Below are 21,578 nucleotides of genomic sequence, written 5' to 3' on the forward strand. Positions count from 1 at the left end.
TCAAGATATACTGCAAGATGGTTGTTTAAAAAACGATTTGGTTTTCCTATTAGCAAATCTAAGCTTTTTGTGTGACACCATAAAAAACTCGAAACATCCAAAAACCTGTCATCTGAAACAGGGAGGTGCGTGCCGTGAAAATTAAACTAGACTCGCTACCAGGTCCAGAAGTACAAGTACTAAGGGACAAATTCAAGAATGTGTTTGGGAAAAACAGTGGATATAAAAAAATGTGTAAAGTTGCTCAAGTATTGGAGGGTGTGCCTGAAGGTGAAATTGACGGTGTTTATGTTTGTGACATTCCTCTCTTTAAATATGCACATCTGTCGTCCTGTGATGTGGAAAGCTCGTTTTCACAGTAAAAGTCGTTGTTCAGAGATAATCGGCATGCATTTGTGATGGAGAATTTGAGATGGCCTTTGTTGTTCACTGCAATTCTCGGCCAACTATTAGCACTCAAGTGTGGTTGGTGAGTACCTTCTAACATTTTTTTTTTTCAAGCTAAGTAAGGTATTTTTGTCATATTTATAAAAAATATTTTTTTTTATTTTTAGTAAATATTTTCGTACTTTTAGCATATAAAAAAATAAATATATTTAAATTTTTTAGCACATAAAAATCCGCTCCCTAGTCATAAATATCAGCAATAATTTCTTTGTTCTGGCTATGTAAGGTTTTTAAATTTCGCTTGCGGCACACTACAAATTATCCACTCGGACTGTATTGTGGTCCATTTGTATGTTTCATAACAATGATATGAACGGAGTAAACAGTAAAGCGTTATCGTCAACTTATTCATACAGGACAACAAATAGCTCGTCGACTGGCACAGTCAGCAAGGTCATTCGGCAGAATGGGTGCTGTGGTTCCAACTTGTACCTCTGCATCTAAAAAAAATGACATTTCTACGCGCTCTCCTTATCGCATTTCGATGTTACGCTTAAAGAGTCTGTGACCGAAGAGTTTTAAACATCTTTAAATTAGTCGAAGTTCTGTGTGTATGAATCAGGAAATTGAAATCAAACACCTAGAAGCTCCGGACCTCCCCTTAAAATAGCTCAGTTGCGTCTGAATCTAACAACGTACAACCCATATCATTGGTGTTGTTGTGTTTCATGTTGGAAAATAATGTTTAAATGGGGTTAAACTTGAATAGTCATGAATTTAAAGCCGGGATTTTTATATAATTACTAGGGAACGGAATTTGGAGCAGTAATAGCTAGTATTGGCATCTACACAGCCATTTGTTTACAGCCTTTTATACCAAGTCCTCCCCTCCATTACATACTCGCAGATCTCTGCACGTCAACAACAGGTGAACGGGACAGTTGTTGCATAAGAACGTCAACATGCAGGTTTGCAGTTCAGAGTATGAAGTGCAGGTACAATGCCGAAAGTGAAACCAACTGACAATACAAAATTGAAAGACTATATTTGTAAAATATCCAGATCGAGTATCAAAATTCAGGAAACAATTCCCTAAATTGTAGCTTCTCCCATGTCCAGTTCTTAAGAGCTTGGGGTCAAGGTTAGAAGCTTGCAATTATTACGCACATCACCTCCAATCTGTGAAGAAAGTGGTCCAGTCTTTCGATCTCGATAACGCGGCTGCAATTCAAATACGCCAGGAATTGCTAAAGGATAGAACAATCGAGAAAGAAATCACGGATATTAAGTCAAATTTTTTATATTTACCGGATGCCATTATTCGATTAGAAAAGTCAGGAGTAGAACTAGTTGAGCAAATAAATATTATGAGGACTATTGTAAATAAACTGAGTGCAGTAGAAGGTGAAGTTGGAAAACGTGTTGGTGAAAAAATGGACAGAGTTTTGATTAAAAATGATGGGTACAGTATTCTTATTCGGATTTCAGATGTATTAACAAAGACGTGTCCCAATGACGTCATTCATTCATTCAACATGTGAATTTACTTGACGTATCTTGTTTCAAGTGCTTATTCTCCAATAATTGTCTCTGCAGATGTAGAGCGGAGTTTTTCCATGTTAAAAAATTTCCTTCCTTGCAACAGAGCAAAGTTGTATTTTGAAAATTTGAAAATGATATTTGCAGTTTATTATAACAAGGCACAGCAAGAATAATTGTTTCATCAACAAAACATAGCATTAAATGAAAAGGCCATTTCGTTTGGTTCTACAAATTCAGAGGCGAGTTCCATATAGAAGACAACAGTCTATCAGCAATCAATATTTCCACGCGAGGATGCAGAGATTGATATTTAATTATGTATATTAGTAATGTTGTTTATTGGTATCGTTTACGTTGCCAAGAAAAACACATGTAGTTCAAAGTGAAATGCAGATTATGTATGTAGGCCACTATATGTCATTAAACTATAATATTTCTTTATTCTGAAATACGTTTACAGCTCGTTGCGTGTAAGTTTGTATGAATTGGACTGTACTCGTCCATGCAGCTCGCTTGACAGTCACTGAGCTACGAATACCTATACTACGTTTCACCATTCTTTATAATACTCCAAATCCCTTTCCCTGGTAATTACATATTGCATTCCTTTACTTGTAGACTACTGAAAATGACAAATGTCGGCGATTTGTGGTTCTTATATGATTATAGTTGAGTTTCATTTTACTTATTTTTAGTAATACATATATATATATATATATATATATATATATATATATATATATATATATACGGCCTACTTGATTGGAAGACCACCGCACTGTAATTGCGGTAACGCTGCTTGAGGGCTCAAATATGTGGCAGATTGGGAGATTGCTTACAGAAGTTATCACTGTCATCAGTAAAGATGAGGGATTTGTGCGGTTTGTCGTCAGGTTACGTGTGCATAGACGTTATACAGCTGTATGCCCAGTGCCTGTGTTGACTTCCGATGTGAACAAACCACGCAAAGAGTACAGTCTAAAACTGAGAAATGTAACACTCCCTTAATATCTAGCAGATGACAATTTACAAATATGAGGGATATGTAGAAACATTAGTATAGTTAGAAGAAGAAACTTGCCTTTATGATTCATCCATAGCTTCAGAGCCATCACAAGCCGAATTGCACTGCACTACTACAGACATTCTTAAATTATTGAATGTCAATCGTCATCGTCGATCACTCAAACAGTTTTTGAACTGCGAAAAGCTTCTTTCAACGTCACAGGACGTTAATTATACTATCCTATCGTCTGATGATTTTGCATTATTCAGCCTGTTACAAATTGTTAACTAGCTTTTATTTTTCTGTTATTTATTCTTTATTCGCTGTGTGCAAGGTCCTTCAGGTCCTTTCTTGATTTTTTTTTCTGACACCTCTTTTATTATTGCTATGCCCTTGGATATTTCCAAACCAGATAGTCTCTACGGAGAGTTGTTCGATTCGAGCCGCGCTGCTTGGTATATTTTTCCAAAAATCCTCAAATGGAATATTTGCTTTAATCATCATCGCACATAAATCCTTAACAAATTCTGATTTTGCATTTCATAGTGATTTTGATGTTGAGGAAATCGCCACCTTTAAAGCGTGTGCAATATTGTCTTTATGTTCTGCTGTTACAATGTCTTTCTACGTAATACGTTGTACATAATTTTGTAATTTCATACTCACATACTGTACATACAATTGTGTTTGCTTGGATGCTGTATCTCCGTAACAAAGTATTTAATGTCACATTCTTTGTTTGCTTAGTTTCCGTCATTGTAGGTAACTACTGCTCACTACGTCCGTTCACTACTGAGTGCATTGGACTATGAAGGCCTGTGTTCGTTTCGTGTTGTTATGATAAGACGGCAAGTAGGCAGATGTAGTGTAGTTGCATTTCTTTTGGTTGCACTGGTCGTAGTCGTTCACCTGTCTGTCCACCTATGCTCCCTGTCGAGTCAACGTGTTTTTTGTGCTGCGCACAAACCCCTCATCTTTAGTCATCAGTAATATAAATGTGTACCTGAAGTAGCTATGTATGTAGAGGTAATTTCACATACATAATTCTTTATGTCATTTCAGACATGTTAATATTTTGACGAAATATAAGTGTAGTTTAAATTATGTATATTACGTATTTACTGCACTTCACGAGAACCTCATTGTCTTGAAGTGATTAGACATACCATAACTACGTGTTTTGTTGTCTACACATGCCAAAATGAATAATGCTCCATTACTTTTTTTATTTTAGTTGGTTATTTTACGACACTTTATCAACATCTTAGGTTATTTAGCGTCTGAATGAGATGAAGGTGATAATGCCGGTGAAATGAGTCCGGGGTCCAACACCGAAAGTTATCCAGCATTTGCTCATATTGGGTTGAGGAAAAACCCCGGAAAAAATCTCAACCAGGTAACTTGCCCCGACCGGGAATCGAACCCGGGCCACCTGGTTTCGCGGCTAGACGTGCTAACCGTTACTCCACAGGTGTGGACGCTACATTACTAGTTATTCAGCTCACAAAGCTGTAAAAAAAAAATTGAGTTGCGAATTATGCATAGCATTTTATTAGACACCGGAAAATCAGACAAGACTCACGCCCGTAACTGCCTGCCGTCAGGCTTGGGTTCCTGTGAAGCTATAAAGCAAGTTAACTTTTAAGACTGAACCCATTCAGCCCGGGTTTGAGATAACCGGTTGAAATTCGGTCCGATGCTAGACATTGACGGATGTTCTCTAACCCGTCGAATCAAAACCGGTTGTAAAACCTATTTTGCAGCTCTCTAGTTCACATCAACTCAGAGTGGTGCAAGAACTTGTACAGAGCACTGCTATGCTTCAGTCAAAACATTGGCCTGTATAGTCAGGTGCCTAAAACAAATAGAGTAGAACATACATTTACGAAAGTGACTTATCTCATTATCTTCTTTGTTAAATAAATTGTCAAATATAAACCTGTTTCGATTGCCACCCAAACAATGTGCTAAGATAATGTTCACCAATAGGTTTTATTGGTGCTAATTTGAAATACAATGTGGAACAAAATGTATGGTACATTTAGACTGTCTGCTATTTCATTTGCGATGAATCGGTGGTCCATTCAAATACGCATTCAGGTTGTGGAAGCTTTTATTTGTTTAAATAGTGCATCCGTGGCGAGAACGTGACTTGCGAGACATTGTGGCTCGCAGTGATAGCTGTGCATTTCGCTTGCTTCTAACCTCCGTCAACCCCCACCCTCTCACTCACTGGAGTCAAACTTCGTTCCATTTGTATTTGTCTCTGACCTGCGAGTGGCATATGTCTCTCTCGAAACCATGTACGAAAGTTCCAAGTAGGATGGGAGGAAGCATTTTTTTGCTGTCAATATGATGAGAATATTAAATGTATGATTTGTTCACAAGTATTAAAAGGAAAACGGTTGTATAATATAAAACGGCATTATACTACATGTTACTGATGAAACATTAAAAGGTTAAGTGTTGTTGTTATCATCATCATCATCATCATCATCATCATCATCTCTGTACGTCGACCCTTTTTCAGCAGATGTACGAATAATGCGGTTAGCTCTTCAATTTGAACTCACTGATTTACTATGTGATGTCAAATGAAAGCTAGATGTAAGGACTTGACAAATGTTGAACTTTCAAATATTTGCCAAAAAATAAATATCCGAAGCTTCGTTCTTTCGCTTGCTCTGTTGAAGCCATGTTCGCTACAACTTACGTTTGTGAAAAATTATTTTCAACAATTAAAATAGTAAAAACCAAATTTAGATCACGACTGACAGACAAATATCTTCGTGATCAACTACGACTGTCAGTAAGTGACATAATTCCTGATTTTGAAACTTTGTCGCAGAGACATTCTGAAGACAGTTAATTTTAGTTTGTGATATTGTTAATTTATTGCTCATTTCTTTCTTCGTTACATGTACTAAACATTAGTACTGTATAAAACTATAATTAAGTGCTTGACGTAAGGAAAATGAAAATCCGTTAATAAGTCAGACAGTTGCTTCACTTCCCCTTCGGGTGTCCGCCTCCCTCCATAGGTGCTATGCATGTTGCAGGTTACACAGTGGCTCGGCGCACGATTACATTTTCGCCACCGCTGAAGTGTAATCGCGGTTCAGCGTTCTTTCGCCAAGGACATTGTCATCATCGTGTCCCTGACAGGTGGATAATTGTGTGATGGGTCCAGTCTTGGAGGGAACATGGAAAAGTGGAAAACAAGAAATCGTCACGTAGGCCAAGAACCCTCCAAGCGCCTGAGAATGTCAATCGTGGTCGAGCAGAAATGCAGCGAAGTCCACAGCATGCTCATCCCGTCGACATTCGATGACAGTGCAAATCAGTCGGGGATCGCTTCACCGTATATTGAAAATAGATTTGAAATTCCATCATTATAAGCTGCAAGTTCATGAGTTAGGCCTAATTGATCAGCAGATGAGAATAGCATTCTGTGCGCAACTTCAAGAAATGGTTGCTGAGATCAACAATTTGCTTATGTCGGATGAAGCACATTTCAATTTAACTGGATTTGTCAAAAATCAAAACTTCTGGTATTTGTCAGACACCAGCCTCAGTTGCTTCATTAAACTCCACTGCACAGCCCTAAAGTTACAGTGTGGTGCGGTGTAGCCAGATTTGGGATTATTGGCCCAGACCTTTTCGAGGACCTCAGGGCAGAACCGTTACTGTTAATTCAGAACGATATCTTCAAATGCTCAACATCTTCCTGGTACCTGAATTAAGAAGGATAGGACATCTTGACACGTGGTTCCAGCAAGATGGGGCTACTGCCCACACAGCCAATATCAGCATGAACAGAAGCCTACTTAGGATCAGAGAGACGTATCTACAAAATCATAGTTTGAGATAAAAGGACTTAAAGGTTTGCTCTTCGAAATTGGACACTTTGTAATATTTTTTCATCGTGTATTCTGCGGTAAATCTTTATTACACTTAATGTTATGATGTTATGACTTGATAATCTTATTCCTATGCCACTTAATAAGTTGTAATAAACTATTATTTTAATTTATGTATGTAGATACGTTTGTCTGGTTCTTAACAAATTCAAAATTGCAGTTCAACTTACGGCAATCAAACAAGGACATTACAGTATTAATTAACATTATACTGCGTTCTATAATGTCTGACAGGAGATGTAAACATTGTCGGCACAGGTAGGAAGTCGGATAATTGCTTGACAACCAATGGCAGAGATCACATCGCACGCTTATCTTGAAATTGGGCGGTCTGAAGCGTTCTGTCCGCCCAATGTCAAGATAAGCCTTGGACTGTGACCTCTGCCATTGGTTGAGTAGAAATTATGCGCCTCCCTATCTCTGCCGACAATGTTTATGTCTCCTGTCAGACATTATGGAATGCAGTGTAGAGATCTAATTTCATTGCTGCTGATCATGAATTGTATAAACATGAGTCTATGGGATTCAGAGACTGAAATACAGTAATAAAGACTCCTCTCCAATACAGTTGGTTTTTGTACAGACCAGTACAATACAATAATGAAAGTCCATGAATTGTTTTCCTAAACGTTAATAATCTACAGGACTTTGAACTTGAGATAATACATTATGAGGTAAATGGCATTACAGGCTTTTTAATTTAACAAATATAGTGCAGAATTAATAATAACAATCAAGGTTTTATTTCATATACCGTCTATGCTTATCCTTTTAACAAAATTATTGGTTTTTCAATACTTACATATATTTTGAATTGAACGTTTTCGGCTCTATTGAGCCATCATCAGAACAATTTATGCCCATATGCTTGATAAAGGTACACATATAATGCAATATATGCGCTGTTACGTTTCAAATATTACATTAATTGGCATTGCTTTTCAGAATCTAAAGACGGATAAGCTCTTAAGTTTGTCTGATCCGTGCTATTATTCATAAAATGTAGATACGCTAGCACCTAAAATTCGAACCAGTTAAGATACAGATACGTTTGTCTGATTCTCAGATAGACCTCAATTCCTGGTTTCTTACAGTTGTATCAGTTAAAAAATGGGGAAATTGTAGATACGTCTCTCTGATCCTAAGTAGGCGAGATTGCGACAGCTGTTTCCGAGACGACTCATTTCTCGATTTGGTGATATTCACTGCCACTCCAGATCTCCGGATTTAGTTCTAGAATTCTTTCTTTGAGGCTATCTCAAGGAGAAGATCTATTCCACTCGCAAGGAGACAATTGCGGAATTACAGGCATCCATCCATGACAAAATTGCAACCATTCGCGCGACATGCTAGCACGTATGATGGATAGTTTCCTGAGTCTACTACACACTTGTGAATTTCTGGATGTAATTAAAAAAAAAATAACCATCTGTTGGCATTAAAGTAAATGGCAAGATGTGTACTGTACATTGTTTGCAAATAAACTGCATTTCTAGGTATGCAAACGCTCTTCTACATGTATAAGTCATAGTTTTTTTTTGTACCATACATTTTGCTCCGCCTTATAGTTTACAGTAGCCTATATTTATTACAATGCTGTTGTGTATTATCTTGTGCCTGTTCACTATTTAATTCATATTGCACGTCACAGAGTTTAGAATATGCAGAATTTTTTTAAGAACACGTCAGTTTTAATTTAGCCCTTTTATTATAGCAGGGCATGTAGCACGTATGGGCGAATCGAAAAATGCATATAGAGTGTTAGTTGGGAGACCGATGGGAAAAAGACCTTTGGGGAGGCCGCGACGTAGATGGGAGGATAATATTAAAATGGATTTGAGGGAGATGGGATATGATGATAGAGACTGGACTAATCTTTCACAGGATAGGAACCGATGGCGGGCTAGTGTGAGGGCGGCAATGAACCTGCGGGTTCCTTAAAAGCCATTTGTAAGAAAGTAAGTGTTGTTACAACCAGCTAATCGTATAGCATTTATAGTATATTGCGATACGTGCGTGGTAAGTGGATTATAACAGAATCGAGGAAAAGTTAGTCGTCTTCTCTTTTTCCGAGATTCTGTTATGCACTTAACACATGTAGGCTATTGCATACTATGTTTGGCCGATCTTAATAAAAAAATTAATTGCAGTTGATTCTTTTAATTTAAATAAATAGTTTGTTTTTGGACGCTAACATTTTCATGTGTGATCGCCGCTTCCTATTTGTCGATAGGTGTTATTCATTTGATATTATTCGACGACTGTGAAAATGTTGTAATAAAATAAATTATAGAAAGTTTAGTTTTGTCTTCAAAGACAAATTAATCATACATCAATATAAATAAATAGCAATTAAAAAATGTTTGTATGAGATGCAATAATTATACACCAGTGTAAAAAAATTGCATACCGGTATAGGTTGATACTTGAACACGTATTTTACTCCATGAATGTTTTCGCGTTCAGCCACGACCCCACGAGCAATAACCGGAAGTCGTCAGAAATGGTTTTCACACTCACGTCTTATCTACATTAATTCCTGTTTTCATACAAATTTCCACTCCAATAAATTAATTTAGAAAGAGTACAGACATTATGAGCGAATTTCAATTTGGATTTCGTACATCTAAAGGGACAAAAGATGCTATTCTAGCTGTTGCATGGAATATTATGAGAAAATTAGATATGGGAAATAAATGTTTAGGAATATTTCTTGATTTGAAAAAAACGTTTGACACAGTTAATCATGATATCCTTCTTTCAAAATTATAAAACTTTGGTATTAGAGGAGTTGTACTCAAACTTTTTCGTTCATATTTAGAAAATAGTCAAAATTGACAATTATAATAGCAATTATAAATTGATCGATATTGGAATTCCACAAGATACAGTATTAGGACCAATCTTATTTATAATATGTATTAATGATTTGTTGAAAATTGATCTAAATAAATATGGTGGTAATATATTTTCTTTTGCAGATGATACTTTACTAACATTTAATGGGGAAAATTGAGATAACACTTATTTAAATGCTAGCAATGGAATTAAAGTAGTGAAAAATTGGCTTGACTCTAATCTCCTATCCTTAAATACTAACAGAACTACCTATATTCCATTTTCTTTAACAACGAAAGGTTTACCTCCACCTATGAATAATTATCACTTAGTAATACATAATATTTCATGTAATGAATTAACAAATAATTATTGTAATTGCCCACATCCAACACCTTCCACACAAGTCAAATATTTAGGAATTATTATAGACCAGCATTTACGTTGGGATAAACAAATTGATTTCATGTGTACAAGTATAAGAAAGACAATTTATAAATTCATAATACTTCGAAATTTTATTACTAAGGAGGCATTGAGAATAATATTTTTAGCTTTGGTACAATCATTAATACAATACGGTATAATAAATTGGGGTGGAGTATCATCATCTGTACTTAATCCATTAATTTTATTACACAGAAGATTAATACAAATTTGTCTACCCAAAAATATGGATTACCCAACAAATTTAATTTATACAGATTTTAATGTATTGTCTATTGAAGAAATTTATAAATATAATTTACTAACTTACTACCACAGAAATAAAATAAAACATAAATCTAATCGACATGAATATCGTACTCGAAGACAAAAGTCTACTTTCCCATTAATTGAGCCTAAATGTCATACAAGTGCAGCTCTTAAACATGGTGCTAGTTTCGGCCCAAGACTTTATAATAAAATTACAAACCATTTTCCAAATTTGAAATATTTTAAAATTGAAGCTTTTAAAAAAGAAATTTGTAAAATTATCCATGATATACAGGCCTAATATTAACAAATGTATTTTTTTTTTACCTTTTATTTCTGTCGACTATATTCCTGTTTTTATTGAATATAACTGGCTTTTGTCGGATTGTCAATTTATATTAAATGTGTATTTTCTCTCTTTTTCTCTTTCTTCTTTATTCTTACTCTTGTATGTTGTTTATTGGTTTGAATTAAGTTACTTACTGTATTTAGTAAACTGTCCTTGTAAATTTTATGCTATATTATTCACGAAGGCCACACCGTACACGAACCTGGCTCTTACGGTAGTGGCTAGAAACATTTTTGTTTTATATATGTAGCTAGCTAGTTAAATAAATAAATAATGAGACATTTAGTTATTTCTTCATAGCACATAGTGCTGCGCGACACTGATAGTGTGTTACTTGTAAGTAAATAAATAAATAAATAAAAGTTGATGTGATTTATTTACTTACTGCACGTGTGTTCTAAGTTTAACTTACAAGACCTACCAATAGCATCGGTAAGGATGTTAAAAAGCACTATCGGCTAAAAATGTTCTTTCATAACACGAGGTAAGTACTGTGTACGCATGGTTGTTGGAGTCGGTAATTTTCTAAACGTATACTTTTCAGTGAAGTGTTTACAATGTGGATTTTCCAGTTTATGGAGTGAAATATTGACACATGTCCGTATCAGACACAAGTCATAATAAAACGTGGACTGATCTGAAATGGAATCAGTAAACAATTTCACATGTTCGATGTATCTTTCAGAATCATAATACGAGGGGGATCCAGGAAATAACGACCGTTCGCGCATACCTGCCGCGCAGCTGACTCCTCTTCCTTGTTTGAAGGTCAACTAGCTTCCTTAACATGTGTTCTCATAATGTTGTGAGTACTGGTTGCAACAAGTCGCCATTGTGCATTTTGTGTTACTTCAAAATGAACGACGTGATTGATAATCCCGCCGACTGTGAGGTGACGAGAGTGATTCGATTTTTGAATGCCCGACATTTGAAACCTGCAGAAATTTACCGGCAATTGAAAGAAGTGTATGGTGATACTGTAATGAATGAAAGAAATGTGAGAAAATGGTGCGAAATGTTCAACAATGGGCGAACAAATGTCCACGATGAAACTCGGTTGGGAAATTTTTTATTATCCGCCCTATAGTCCAGACCTTGCTCCTAGCGATTTTCACCTTTTCACTAAGCTGAAAGACTTTCTGGGTGGTACGCGTTTTGGAAGTGATGAAGAGTTGAAGAAGACAGTGAACACCTGGCTTAATGAACTGGCGGCAGAGGAGTATAACGCAGGAATTCTAAAGCTAGTGAACAGATACGACAAATGTTTAAATGTAGGTGGTGATTATGTAGAGAAGTAAAGGAAGCTTCAGTTATGTAACAGACTTTGTTTTTTTTTTCAAATAAATATTTTTTTTTAATTATTACAACAAAACGGTCGTTATTTCCTGGATCCCCCTCGTATTTTTGCAAATCACATCATTTTTTAACTTTCATGTCTAATACACTTTATACCATAATATGGCTGAAAAATAGTTTACTCCGAACTCTTTTACAACCACAGGCAAAGTTACACAGATTATTGACGTCATTTAATACATCTTCACAGTCCTTCACTAGATCACAACTGAACTGACGAAAGGTTTACCTTTTTAAACGGAAAAAAGGAACCTGTATCGAAACAACAATGCAGTAAACAATACAAAACCCGCATCCATTAAACTTCGAATAAACAAAGCTCCCTTCAAGAGACGTTTGGGGAGGCCGAGACGTGGATGGGAGGATAATACTAAAATGGATTTGAGGGAGGTGGGATATAATGATAGAGACTGGATTAATCTTGCGCAGAATAGGGACCGATGGCGAGCTTATGTGAGGGCGGGAATGAACCTGCGGGTTCCTTAAAAACCATTTGTAAGTACGTAAGTAAGTCTGGTGTTCTCGCGAAATAGTGCCTCACAGCACAATATGACATTAAAGAAAAGTGTTTGTTTTGATGTCCCATACAACCTTCTGGCGTTTGTCGGCTTAATTATTACTTTTCACTCTGTATAACCAAGCAGAACTTGCAAGTCAACCTTGTCTGATAATGTCAACTTGATATTTATAACCTTCTAAAATATGTATTTGTTTGTACAACGTTTTGAGTGATGTAGCTCCATATTTTCACATGAAAATACACACAGTAAATCACTCATTTATATTAATAAGACTAATATTTTTCTTATAAGACTTGCTGGCTTCACCACTGGCTTATGACGTTTTTACTGAATAATAATAATAATAATAATAATAATAATAATAATAATAATAATAATAATAATAATAATAATCTTAATATTACATTATTATTAATAGTTGCAATCATAATAATATTTAGCACATTTGACAACTGATGTTAGCTGTTAGAGATGCCAGCATACTGTAATTTTGTCGTGCTGGTATTGTTTACTTGCCGGTGATTTTTGATCTCTGCTTTGTATTCTATTGTATTGTATTTATTAACATTCCATGGTATTCATACATGCTTACAGCTAGAATATGGAACAAGTCAAACAATTTAATACTATTATAAAATCTTAATTTATAGTCACAGTCTAGATGAAATATATACAGAAGAGATTTACAATATAGTCTACTAGTACAACATAAAGTTTTAGTATCAATTTCATGAAGTGTTATTGAATGTCATGAATTCACCTACAGAATAGAAGGCGTGAGAAATTAGGTACTTCTTTAATTTGGCCCTAAATAATTTTATGTTTTGAGTTTCATTTTTTATATAGATAGGGAGGCTATTAAAAATGTTTACTGCCATATAACGCACTCCTTTTTGATAGCACGATAGACTTGCCGATGGACTTGTAAGTCTGTATATCCACGCATTTCCCGTCTCGTGGCATAGAGACGCACGTAGTGTAATCTCATAAAATTATTTTGTAGTCAAGACATGGTATTTATATGTTAAGTATACAGTAATCTCTGCTAGTCTTCTATTTTGTTTATTTTGATACATTGAGGCGGTCGGACCTCGTTGGGGCGCCAAAATATGAAGCGGTCGCCGGTGGTCGTTGGGGCGCCAAAATATGAAGCGGTAGCCGGTCGTCGATGTTGCCCACGACGCCTTTCCTTGCCCTCGGCTGCCAGCTCCGTCGTGTATGGAAAGTATCTCAAGGATGGCACGTTGATGTCAGTAATTAAAGATGTACACTAATTAATTTGGGCGCCAGCCTCCTCGCGATTACTCCGGTAGAGTGTGAGATTTTCCTAGGTCAGCTGCAAAAAGGTCGGGACATGGGGTTTGGGAGACGTGCTCGTAGATTGAAAGACGTAGGCGCACACCAGAAGTTGTTGGTAAGAACTATGAGAACGTTTATTATTATTAAGTGTTCGCTTCAGATTAGCAGAAATGCGCGTCCAAGTGTATAATATACTGCTCTCACTTCCTACAAGTTGGTAGACTAATTTCTGAGTTCACATAATTATATCTTTTGCACTATAAAACACCAGTAATATAACGGAGAGTTGATAACGTGATGACAATTTATTCCTAATGTAATAATAATGATGAGAAAAGAATTCAGACTTATAATAACGATGCAACACACGACTTCTTACTAAACCCACTAAAAAATTCTAAGTCCGTAAATTGTTATCCTTCCGAGTTAGGTTCGCCGAGAATATGTGGAGTGCGTCCTCTCCGAACGCTGTCTATCTGCCTTCTGTCTATCTGCCAAATGTACCCTCTACTTTCAACCACCAAACTTACAATTTCGCCCTCCTATCTATAAATCACGTGTCTCTATTAAGAATCCTGATTGGCCATGATTACACTTACGTCACTTAAGACGCGTTCTTCAAAAATTGTTCGTTAACTAGGTCCTCTCCTACTTCCGGCGTTCTGACAATTCTCTGACATATACCAGATCATCTCTTTTTTTTGAACCTGGCTTGGCGTCATCTTGCTGACCACCCGCAGGCAAAGTCCACGCATTCCCTCATCGGTCAAATCTACGCCTGGACACATGTTTCCTGTCCGCGTAGCTTGGCTTCGGCCTTCCTGCCCACCTGTTACTTCCGCCTCACATTCTGAAACTTTCTTACACGTCCATGTTTCTTACTATCCATATGAGAATATTAACACGAAATACTAATCTAAGGAAAATCTCCTTATCCTATACGAGGAACCGTCTCAAATGCCCTCTCATAACAAAGAATATTCCCAAGGGAATATTTGTTGTTATGAGACGCCCCATAAACTACCTTCGCTACTAGTCTCCGGTGTCCCCTAATTAGTCACACTTGGATACACCTTTTGCTATGCTTTTAAACCATGCACAAATTTACACTTATAATTATTACATATTTACAACTATTTACATGTATGAATCTATATACACACCTCACGCCTGCTTACACCTCACACGCCAGTTTAAGTGACCTCTACCTGACCTATATACAGCATCCAATCGTAACATTCAGGGCACATCCGAATACAATGGCGCTCTCTCACTCACATTCATGATCGGTTCCTTGATACATGCTAATACTTATAACATAGACATAAGAATTATGAACCACAATCAATCAAAAAAATACGCTAAACAATATACAACACATTTTAAAATACCAATTAACCCTTTATATCATACTTCATACATTAGCTGCAACTCTTGAATACACATCTATGTCCATAAAACCGAAATAATTATCAATCAAAATTATACCAAACGTTACACAATACTTCTGAAATACTAATTGACCCTATTTATCCTATCTCATACACTAGTTGCAGCCTTGAATACACATCTCGAACTAAAATGATGGTCTGGCACTTACTATCGATTCTAAAAAAAAATGGATACATATTCAAATTGATACATTCAACTTCTACAGATAAATGAACATATATGAAGTTAATTTAAAAAAATTCTATCATTGCTATTAATCATTATTAGCATTATCTTCAAATTATTGCCACTGGGAATACTACTTATCGCGTGATCTTATAAGAAAACACACAAAAAACAACTAATTCTGAAGGTGGCAAAAAGAAAACAAAAGTAACAAAAATTTTCCTAAGGTTAACATTTGCAGCACTGAAATTAGTTCTTGGTTCCATTTGCTTATACGGCTCAAATACTACATGCACAAAACAAACACATTCTTATTTTTCTTATCATTAGAAATCATATTATTTTCAACTTCACACAAATTCTCGTCTATTAACCTGGTACGTCGCCTGGATGTCTATCATGAATCGGATCGCCATTCTCCGAATGGGATCGTCTGTCGGTCTTCCTCATATGACATTGTGCCATTCCTAAATTGACAGTTTACACGTGGAGACACACTACTCCTCACATTAAATCTACCAGCATGCTTCCACTTAACTTTTTCTCCTCCTGCAGAAAAATGAGGCCTCCAATAGCCCTTCCTATATTCACTCCTTTGATCGTTGCAGTACCGCTTCCTAACATTGTTAGAAAATCCTTTCACATTATACTGCCGGTCATTATTGTAGGGTTGTAAACCATGACCGCCAGCACTGTGTGGCCGATCCCTGCTCCAACCGTCATTATGGTCATTGCTATTGTACCCTCTGTGGGGTGGGAAGGCTTCTTCTGCCCTCCGCCCCATGTTTGTGATGGTTTTCGCATTCTCTTTCTCAAGTCCACTATCGCTCCCAAACTCATCAAACTTTTCGATTACTCTATTTACTTGCTCCTTGAATGCTCTATAACTTTCTAACACCTGGCTCTCTAGACTGATACTGTCCTCGGCTAGTCTATACTCCAATTCATTATTATTCTCATCGAGATTATCGTCCAATCCATTAATATCTACAGTTATTTTACTTTCCACCTCATTATTTCCAGCTACCTTACTATTCAATTGATTAATATTCTTATCTACTTTATTCTCCAATTCATGACTATACCCATCTAATTTATCTCCCAATTCATTAATATCCGCAGTTATTCTATTTTCCAGCTCATAATTATTTTCGGCTACCTTAATATTCAATTCCTCAGTATTCTCATTAATATCCTCAGCTAATTTACTCTCCACTTCATTACTATTTCCTGCTTTCTTATTATTCAATCCATTAATATTCTCTGCTAACTTATCTTTCAGTTCAGTACTATTTTCATCTAGTTTCTCATTCAACTCATTAATATTCACATCTAATTTAATTTCCACTTCATTACAATTCTCAGCTAGTTCATTACTCAATTCATTGACATTCTCGGCTAACTTATCTTTCAGTTCAGTACTATTTTCATCTAGTTTCTCATTCACCTCATTAATATTCACAGCTAATTTAATATCCACTTCATTACAATTCTCAGCTATCTTAATATTCAATCCATTAACATTCTCTTCTAATTTGTCATCCAATTCGTTACAATTCTCATCTGGATTATCTCCCAATCCGTCAATATCCACAGCTAATTTACTTCCCACTTCATTACTATTCTCGGCTATCTTATTATTCAATTCACTAATATTCTCAATTAATTTACTATCCACTTCATTACTATTCTCGGCTATCTTATTATTCAATTCACCAATATCTACAATTAATTTACTTTCCACTTCATTACTATTTTCGGCTCCCTTATTATTCAATTCACTAATATCCTCAATTAATTTACCTTCCACTTCATTACAATTCTCTGCTACCATATTATTCAATTCATTAATATCCTCAATTAATTTACTCTCTACTTCATTATTATTCTCGGCTATATTATTATCCAATTCACTACAATTCCATACCAGCATAGATTCCATTTTCCTATACTCCTCGGCGATTACATTTCTCAAAGTATTACTATTTCCTATCATTTCGTTCCTCATCTGATTCATCTGTTCTGTATATATTTTCATCCATCCCAATAACTGATCTAACTTACTATTCAACATGACATTGTCCGAGCCCTGTGAACTTCCTTTCTCTTGTCCGATACTCGTCCCTGCTGAACTCTCCATTTTTCCACCTTTAGTTTGGCTCCTTAGTAACATTTAATATATAATATATCCTCAACAATTCCCCTTAAACTCAAAAATGAATTACACACATGTACATATATATGGATACAACAATTGAAATGAAACCCTTTATGCTTACGTATCGACGTCTTCTAGGTTACGCCTGGTTGATCGTCTCCCCCACCGTCCATCATTGTTCTCAGCTGTTTGGGGTCTGCACGGTGTTGTGGCTGTCGGTCGTTGACACTGCATGATACTGCAAGCTGCTCTACTAACACTGCGTCGGCTGTCGGCTGTCGGCTCTCGCGTCGATCCCCGCTGCGGTCATTGTTGCCATCAGCCGCATTAACCCTGCGTCGGCTGTCGGCTCTCGCGTCGATAACCGCCGCGGTCACTGTTGCCATCTCGTGCCCGACGTTGTTCATCTCGAGCCCGACGTTGTTCATCTCGAGCCCGACGTTGTTCATCTCGAGCCCGACGTTGGGACGCCAAAATATGAGGCGGTCGGACCTCGTTGGGGCGCCAGAATCTGCGACGGTCGGACCTCGTTGGTCGTCGTCGTTGTTGCCCACGACGCCTTCCCTTGCCCTCGGCTGCCAGCTCCGTCGTATATGGAGAGTAGCTCAAGGAGGCACGTCGATGTCAATAATTAAAGATGTACACTAATTAATTTGGGCGCCAGCCTCCTCGAGATTACTCCGGTGGAGTATGAGAATTTCCCAGGTCAGCTGCAAAAACGGTCGGGACATGGGGTTGGGAGACGTGCTCGTAGATTGAAATGACGTAGGCGCACACCAGAAGTTGTTGGTAAGAACTATGAGAACGTTTATTATTATTACGTGTTTGTTTCAGATTAGCAGAAATGCGCGTCCAAGTGTATAATATACTGCTCTCGCTTCCTACAAGTTGGTAGACTAATTTCTGAGTTCACGTAATTATATCTTTTGTACTATAAAACACCAGTAATATAACGGAGAGTTGATAACGTGATGACAATTTACTCCTAATATAATAATAATGATGAGAAAAGAATTCAGACTTATAATAATGATGCAACACACGACTTCTTACTAAACCCACTAAAAAATTCTAAGTCCGTAAATTGGTATCCTTCCGAGTTAGGTTCACCGAGAATATGTGGAGTGCGTCCTCTCCGAACGCTGTCTATCTGCCTTCTGTCTATCTGCCAAATGTACCCTCTACTTTCAACCACCAAACTTACAATTTCGCCCTCCTATCTATAAATCACGTGTCTCTATTAAGAATCCTGATTGGCCATGATTACACTTACGTCACTTAAGACGCGTTCTTCAAAAATTGTTCGTTAACTAGAACCTCCCCTACTTCCGGGGTTCTGACAATTCTCTGACATATACCAGATCATCTCTTTTTTTTGAACCTGGCTTGGCGTCATCTTGCTGACCACCCGCAGGCAAAGTCCACGCATTCCCTCATCGGTCAAATCTACGCCTGGACACATGTTTCCTGTCCGCGTAGCTTGGCTTCGGCCTTCCTGCCCACCTGTTACTTCCGCCTCACATTCTGAAACTTTCTTACACGTCCATGCTTCTTACTATCCAATATGAGAATATTAACACGAAATACTAATCTAATGAAAATCTCCTTATCCTATACGAGGAACCGTCTCAACATTCAAGGGCACATATTCTTCAAATGTAATACTAATAGGCATATTAAATAATAAATAGAGTAGGCTTAATTCTTGTACATACACTTAAAATGACAATTGTAATCTAAGAAGTATATATTTGAAGATATCAATAAAAGCAGCTCCACTGATTAAAACACAACTTTCGCTTGAGTCCGCCACTGCATTGCTCTCATTCTCGCGCACTCATCCACTTGCTTGCTGCACCCGTGCCCCGAGCGCCTATTTGGGGCAGTTCCCTTGGCCAGGCCTGTATTAGACTATCAGACACAGTGTTGCCAACCCCAGTAAAATGTTCTTAGATTTAGAGAAAACATCCGCAATATAGGGAAATAGGGAAACTAGGATTGATTCTAGGGATTTTTTTTTTGGATCGGGTTTTGAAATTTTCTCACTCATAACACTCGTTTCCTGGTTGAGTGTATAGGCTACATCATATTTTATAAAAATTGTCATTTGGGTAAAATTATCTGAAAAAGGTAACGTATTTATTTATTTATTTATTTATTTATTTATTTATTTATTTATTTATTTATTTATTTATTTATTTATTTATTTATTCTGGTGTAGTTAAGGCCATCAGGCCTTCTCTTCTACACTACCAGAAATACAAATACAATAATAAAAATTAAAAAAAAAAAATCACACTATGAACAAAGCAAAGCCATACAAAAATATACACGTTGCAGTCACACAAACTTTAAGTGAGTGATTAAGAATCATAGTTAATTATATCCTAATTAACTAACTAAACAAGAAATTTGCAATTTTAGTCTAGAGCAAAAAAAAACACAAATCAACACTTCCAGCAATACCTAAAAACCATTAAATGAGACAAAATTGTCCAATTTAATTTTGAATTGTGATAAAGTCCGGCAGTCCCTGACGTCATTAGGTATCGATTCCAGAGACGAGGTATTTCTACAGTGCAGGAGGATGAGTATAAAGGCGTTCTGTGATGAGGGCTAGAAATAAGTGCTTGTTGCCGGTTACTTCACATTCTGTTCTTGGGAAAACATGTATGTCAATTGCTACATTAGCAGCTGAAATTTCTTCTTGTGCAACACAAGAACAGAGAAATGACTGACAAGGAATGGCGATTATTGCGTAATACTATTCCTAATAGAGATAACGATATGTAGGTATGTGGAAGCTTTTTGGGAGGAAATTGCTCAGGTAAAGGAAATAACATTACGCTGGCATTTCCACTCCTTGTTACACTCGTTGTCAATCTTGTTGAACATGTGATATTATCACAGCCTATCGCTTCTGTGGAGAGGGTTTTCTCATCTGTAAACAATATAAAAACAAAGACAAAGAGTAAACGTGCCAGCTCAACAATATCTTTCTGAAGTCCACTGTAATTCTTAAACGATTGTCTTCAAACATAAATAGGATCGTTAAAATGTTTCAATAACGCAACATCTTGTTGCTAGTCCCTTCTGGTATGATTCCCTCGATCTTATCTTATATGAGTTTTTTTTTTGCATAATCTAAATACTCATTTAAACTAATTTAAATTATTCTCTTACTAAGCTGATTCAGATTTTGTTTTACCTTCCCAACCTACACTGGTCAAAAATAGTCTTGCGATTAAACACTTATTTAATTGTAAAAAAAACACTGAACAACATTTTTTTACTTTTTGTCTTGCTCCGAAATAAAAATAAATGAATATTACTAATACGTATGACATATTGACATATTGATTTATTGATATAGTTCACATGTACAAAACTTAATAATATAACAAAAGATCTATAAACAAATGTAGTTCTACATACTAAATATACAATTTCCTAGACTCATTATTTTATCGCAAATCTCAATAATTTATTGGTTCAAACTTGCACTTACATCTGGTTTTAGTGCATGTTTAAACCAATCGTGATAACCATTAAGACATTAAACCTTATTTTATCTGCTTCTTTTCACAATTTAATTGTAATTATTTAGGTCTTATTTTAATAATAACTTATTATTCCAATTAGGTGATCAGATGTCGACATACTGTAAGTCATGAACCTGAATTAGCTGACTCGATACATTCTATATGTAGGTTGTCTTTATTTCTTACAATATTTCCTTGTCAGCAGAAACGTTTGCGTAACTTCAATGAAGACTACCGCATACCTGCTTAAAAGCAAACTTGACAAGTTGCTTACATAATCAACCTCAATTTAGTTTCATTATTGTGTCGCATGTACTCATTATCAATTCATTACTATTATAATGTCT

The 21,578-nt window shown here is 36.3% G+C and overlaps 1 protein-coding gene and 1 long non-coding RNA gene across 2 annotated transcripts in view; one reads left to right on the plus strand and one right to left on the minus strand.

Annotated features, from left to right (window-relative positions):
* LOC138714986 (ubiquinone biosynthesis O-methyltransferase, mitochondrial-like) overlaps positions 1–10,945 on the minus strand; it is a 44,049-nt gene extending 33,104 nt beyond the window's left edge. Inside the window, exon 1 of the mRNA XM_069847337.1 lies at positions 10,873–10,945. The gene's annotated coding sequence lies outside the window, so the exon portion shown is untranslated. The remainder of the gene's footprint in view (positions 1–10,872) is intronic.
* Positions 1–21,578, plus strand: part of LOC138714990 (uncharacterized) — a 182,341-nt gene that overhangs the window by 58,999 nt on the left and 101,764 nt on the right. The gene's annotated exons all lie outside the window — the stretch shown is intronic.

Source organism: Periplaneta americana, chromosome 15 (assembly GCF_040183065.1).
Source record: "Periplaneta americana isolate PAMFEO1 chromosome 15, P.americana_PAMFEO1_priV1, whole genome shotgun sequence".
Taxonomy (NCBI): domain Eukaryota; kingdom Metazoa; phylum Arthropoda; class Insecta; order Blattodea; family Blattidae; genus Periplaneta; species Periplaneta americana.